The 5788-nt window shown below is 54.6% G+C and overlaps 1 long non-coding RNA gene across 1 annotated transcript; it reads left to right on the top strand.

Moving 5' to 3' along the window:
• Positions 1 to 458: 458 nt before the first annotated feature.
• LOC309573871 lies at positions 459 to 2295 on the top strand. The gene is made up of 3 exons (XR_014226469.1): positions 459 to 484; positions 999 to 1132; positions 1514 to 2295. It is a non-coding gene; the product is annotated as an uncharacterized lncRNA (long non-coding RNA).
• The last annotated feature ends 3493 nt before the right edge of the window (positions 2296 to 5788 follow it).

Below are 5788 nucleotides of genomic sequence, written 5' to 3'. Positions count from 1 at the left end.
GCACTACTACTCCTTGCAGGGAATTGTGGAGAGCCAGGAGGTCCCCCTTGTACCTCCTTTTCTCCAGGCTGAGCCCCCCCAGCTCCCTCAGCCGCTCCTCATCAGACTTGTGCTCCAGAGCCTTCACCAAGGGACCGCTTCCAGCTGCAGAGGCACAACCCCCCGAAAACTTCGCCAGCAGAAAAGGGTCCTTGTCTGACACAAGCCGGGGGGATCCTGTGCAAAAACGAGAGAGTTTTTCGCTGTGGCTGCCTCGGTAAAAGGGAAGGAGCCATTTCAGGCACAGCTCAACAAGCCTGGCAGCCGCCGATCTGCCCGCCCAAGCGGCTCCGCAGCGGCCGGGGCAGCTCAGGAATGGCTCCCCTGGGCTTCCCCGGTCCCGCCCCGCCCGGGCCGTGAGTGCCCGGCCCCGCCCCGCAGGCGTGCCCAGGAAGCGGGAGCAGGAAGCTGCGGGGCCGCGGGGATGGCGGGCAGCGGCCCGGCGGTGAGCGGGGAGCCCGCGGGCAGTGCCGGGGCTGGAGCGGGGCTGGGACCCGGCGCTGCCCGGGCCGGGGGTGCGGAGCGCGGCCGCGGGCCCCTGGCAGGCGGCGAGGGCCGGGCCGCGGTGCCGCCGGGGTCTGGCGGGCGCTGCCGGGCAAGAGCCGTCCGTGTCCTGCCCTGCGTGTGCCTCGTCTGTTGCCTCGCATGGGCTTTCAGGCTGCACGGGCGGCACTGCGGCTCCCAAGTGCGTTTAAAACCCTCCGCAAGGCCGTAGCTGTTGGTTCTGGTGTGGCAGCGCTGTTGTGGCTGAGGCTGCTGTGTCGGGAACCAGCTCTGCAGGCTGCTGAATAGAAGGATTGGTCTCTTGCCAGGTGGTTTTACCCGTGCTTTGAATTAACCTCTTCGTTTGTATTGACAGAAGCTGACACACACAGTGAGTGCTTCTGGTAAAGAGGGCGGTGTGTGTGGTGTGCAGCCGATAAATACCAGCGGTTAATAATTGTTTTGTTAACTGACAGTGTACAAGCCATTGCCACGGGCCTCATCGACCCCATATGCACAACAGGCAGAGCGCCCGTGGAGAGCAAGGTCTCCCAGGCCCATATCCCGTTGCTGAAGACCCCAGCAGCTGTGATATTGTCAAGGCTACACAGTAAGTACATATTCTGAGGGTGCAAAGTGTTGCAATGGATGGGAGTGTCCTCACATGTGAGCCAGGCTGGATATTTTACAAAGGAAACGTTTTCAGTTTCGTTTTCTCCCAGTAGTGGAAGAAGAGAAGTCACTTACAGTTGCTATTGTGAATAAAAGCATTCCAAGCAGCTTTCTTTAAATAGAAACTTCTCATCAAGGCACAGCCTCATTCTTTTTACAAGCCTTCCATTGAATGCAATGTGGAATTTGCTCAAGTAGGAGCTGCTGGGTGATCTTTCTCATATGTGTTTTTCCTCTAGGATGCAACTGTTTCCAGACTGGAGAATACTGAAGAGATGATAAGTAAATTGATTTTTTTTTTTTTTTCCCCTCGTTTAAGGTATGGAATGCTAGAGCGATGCAAAGAATTGGTAGAAGCAGGATACGATGTTTGCCAACCAGACAAAGAAAATGTGACTCTTCTTCACTGGGCAGCAACAAACAACAGACAGGAGCTGGTGAAGTAAGCCGGGAGTCCCTGTGACAGTAACAGAGCGTATTCTGCCACTGTTACCTATAATCACTTTGTTGCTTTTGTACTGGAAAAGGAAGCCGGTGCCTGAGAAGAAAAGGGTAGAATTCAAATTTTGATGCGCTTAGCTTTGCGTCGATGTCACTGGAATGTAAAGACAGTGCGGTTTCTTCAGATGTGAAATCATGTATTGCATGAAATAATTTTATTTTCGTGGGTTTTTTTAACAAAGGTGAAAGCTGATCTTAGAAGTACCTTGCTAAAGACTGTATTGTTTCTTCAGCATTTTCTTGAAACAGTGTCATTTACTGCAAAAGCACTTCTGTCCGTTTGCTTCTCTAGTGAATTTTTTATTAGGAGTCATTTACTCCTTTAGCTGTGTTACCATTCGTATCATGTTTTGCTATTTTATTGTGCCTGTTCCTGACCTTCCTGTGTTGCTATTACACAGCTACTACATTTCCAAAGGTGCGGTAGTGGATCAGCTCGGTGGAGATTTGAATTCTACGCCCCTGCACTGGGCCATTAGGTAATGCTGCTTGCAACCGCTACTTGCAAATCTGTCGGTATTGACAGCTGTGGTAGCGTTTCCTGAGATCCGCAGAACAAAGCAGTGCTTGGCTGCAGAAAACATATGCTGAAATAATTCTTCTGGGAAAACTTGTCCGAGTGCAAATTCTCCCATTGGAAGATCAGTGCTTCCTTCTGGACCATCAGTCTTTTGCCAGAGTCAGAGACTTGGCTGACTGCTCAGAGGAGAAATTACTGTAGAATAACCTCTGTATTCTAAATGAACACTTTGCCCTAGGCTCAATCATTAAGGTATATATTGAATATGATTTGCTGAAAAAGCCATGAGAATCTGAGAGAAAACTGTTTTTTGTGCGGTCTCTAGGAGAACTCTAAGGGCAATGCTTTCAATAAAATATCAATTTTTAAAATCATCTCTATAGTTTCATTTCACGCCTCGTTATAAACAAGGACACCTTCCCAGGGGAAGGCAGCATCCAAAGGAGCTGTGCAGGGACGTGCAGATGCCAAAAGGGACTCTAGGACAGTTGGACAAGCTCCAGTGGGCTCAGCCCCCCGTGCTGGGGCAGGGAAAGAGCGTGAGGAGACCCCGCTGCGGAGGAAGGAGCGGCAGGGACGGGGGATGAAGTGATGGCAGCAAATGTCGGGAAGGAGGGGACAGAGGGATATTGGTGGGGAAAAGGGAGACACAAGAGCTCTTGGGGGCCTGAAGCCATTAACGCTGTCCTGAGAAAGCCCAGCACACTCCCCCCTGCATAGCCCAGCCCCTTACCCAGGGGAAGCCGTGGCTAAAATCCCGGAAAAACAGTGCTGTGGATCCAAGGAATCAGAAGCAGGATCTGTGTGGAGGGTGTCCCTCACGGGAGGCACAGGAATCGAAGTGAGCGAGGCTGGGGCAGGAGGGTCACGCCCAGCAGAGAAGGGGGACCCTCTGTCCATGCCAAGGCCCAGGGCAGCCCTATCCCGGGAAGCGCGCAGGGAGCGGATCCTTGAGCCGCTGCACGTTCGCGCTGCCCTCGCTCAGCCGGGAGCCCCCTCGTTGCCCAGGGGGAGCTGGTGGCAGTGGGGAGTGGGAGAGGGAAAGAAGCGGACAACAAGGACCTGTCCTACACCTCCATGGACTCCGAGGCCGCGTTCATGGGCTGCGCCAAATGGCTGCCCTGTTGGGAACAGAACCAGAGACCTCCATCAACATCCTGATTTAGTGCTCCGGAAAAAGAGAAAAGAGAAAAGGAAAAAAGAGCAATAAAAACAAAGGAGGAAAAAAATTAGGAAGAGAAGATAAATAAAAAGACTGAGAATAAGACCTGGAAGGAGAAGAAGGAGGAGAAGAAAACCAGGGAGGTGCAGACAAACAAGAAGAAGGAGGAAGAAGAACAAGAAGGGGAGAAATGAGCCAGAGGACCAAAGCCCAGGTCAGAGCAGTGATCCCCACCACAAGTGCTCAGCACCCTCTGCCTGATGCCCAGTCAATCCCACCAGGGTTCAGCCTCTCCTGACCAGCTTCCCCAGTTGTTAGACTCAGCAGGACATCCTGCGGTCTGGAATATCCCTCTGGCCAGTCTGGGTCGGCTGTCCTGGACATGATCCCTCCAGGCTCTTTGGCACCTCCTCGACAGCAGAGTATGGCACATGCAGGGGCTTCTAGGACCCTGCAGAGTCCTTGAGGAGGGCAAGCCCTGCTTAGCAACAACCAAACTATCCACCTGTGATCCACAGCATTCCCATCCTGCATGCAAAGGCAGCGCTGTGCCAGTTGCTGGGAAGAAAGGAATCCCACTCAAATCCAGAACAGTGGGAACACTCAGACAGTTCTCTGGGAAAATCCAAATCCATTTAACACACATGCTCCTAAGAAGATCTGACCGCCATCCGTCAACATTTTCCTGGAAGTCAGAAGCCATGTCAGGGGAGCTTCCTGAAGATGGAGGAACCTCCTTGGTTTCATGTGGATCATGTCTGCTGCAAAGCACGGAGTGTTCCCTCCTTGGAACAGCCACAGTGCCACGGGAGCGCTGCGCTGACAATTAGTAGCTCCAAGACTCTTGCTACTGGGACACTTGTCCAGTAGCTCCCAGACATCTGGCACTGGCCTGACCTCTGCGTTTACTTCCAGGCCTTTCCTGGCCATCTGCATCCTCAGCCACAAGCAGGTTCTGCAGATGGACGTGGCTCTGGGGGAGCAGGGACTCCTGTCTGTGGGCAAAGAAAACAAAGACAACTTGTAAGAAGAGAACCTGGAGCTTCTAGTTAGAAGAGAAAGGACTATTCAATCAAGGCAGGGGCGACGGAGGAAACTTTCTAAAATGGAACAAGCAGCAGAAGCACAGTAGTTTTGCAGAAGAAATTCCCCTTCCAGCACTTGGCTTAGGGAAAAAGCCTGATGTTGCCATGAGAGACATGAGTTCGTGTCTAGTATTGGGTAGCAGACATCGGAACATTTAGACTATTGGCTGTCCAGGCTCACGCTATTCGAACCTGAGAGTGAAACTATTCTAAAAGCCAGAGATGCTTGGAAGAAATGTTTCTGCTCACACCACGACTGGGGACCGTGCACCATTCATACCTTGCACCTGTCCAAAGGCCTTCCTTCCTCCGTCTGTGCTCTGGAAGCCCTCACTGAGGCTCTGGCAGGGATGGAGGCTCTTGCCAGAAGTATCGCAAGCGTGGAGATCTTCCTCATCCTGCTCCTCCACTGCCGACCTCAGGGAATTCCCTGGAGCTGCCAACATCTGCCTTTCCTGCTGGAGGATCTTGTTTGGCAGTTCTCTGACGCTCTTCACCTTTGGCAGCGCCGCAGCCATGGAGGTGTAGGACAGATCTTTCCCTCTCCCACTCCCCACTGCCACCAGCTCCCCCTGGGCAACGAGGGGGCTCCCGGCTGAGCGAGGGCAGCGCGAACGTGCAGCGGCTCAAGGATCCGCTCCCTGCGCGCTTCCCGGGATAGGGCTGCCCTGGGCCTTGGCATGGACAGAGGGTCCCCCTTCTCTGCTGGGCGTGACCCTCCTGCCCCAGCCTCGCGCAGCTCGATTCCTGTGCCTCCCGTGAGGGACACCCTCCACACAGATCCTGCTTCTGATTCCTTGGATCCACAGCACCGTTTTTCCGGGATTTTAGCCACGGCTTCCCCTGGGTAAAGGACAGGGATACATAGGAGGAGCGTGTTGGGCTCCCCTCCACCACTGTTAGTGGTTTCAGGCCCCCAAGAGCTCTTGTGTCTCCCTTTTTCCCAACGATATCCCCTCCGTCCCCTCCTTCCCGACGCTTCCCCTCAGCAGCACCCAGCCTTTTCCCGCCCTTTTTCCCCTCAGCGCTGGCCCCGCCCCCGCTCCGACCACGCCCCCTCGGCGCCGCCTAGGCCCTGGCCACGCCCATCGTCCTGGCCACGCCCCCTCGGCTGGGAACGGCTCCCCGCCCTCCCCTCCCTAATTAGCGCCCTTAGCTCCTCCCTCCTTAATACCTCACTAATTAGGCCCCTGGCGGCCAAGAGCAGGCCTTGGGAGGGGCTCTGTGGGACACCCTGGCTGCGTGGGGCAGGCCAGAGACGCCCAGTGTTGGCCCTCCCCTCAGGGCAGGGATCCGGGGCACCGCGGCCACCCGGGGAAGATGCTC

This window comes from Coloeus monedula (genome assembly GCF_965178545.1).
Source record: "Coloeus monedula genome assembly, chromosome: 6".
Lineage (NCBI taxonomy): Eukaryota > Metazoa > Chordata > Aves > Passeriformes > Corvidae > Coloeus > Coloeus monedula.
This window is presented reverse-complemented; position numbering and strand designations above follow the sequence as displayed.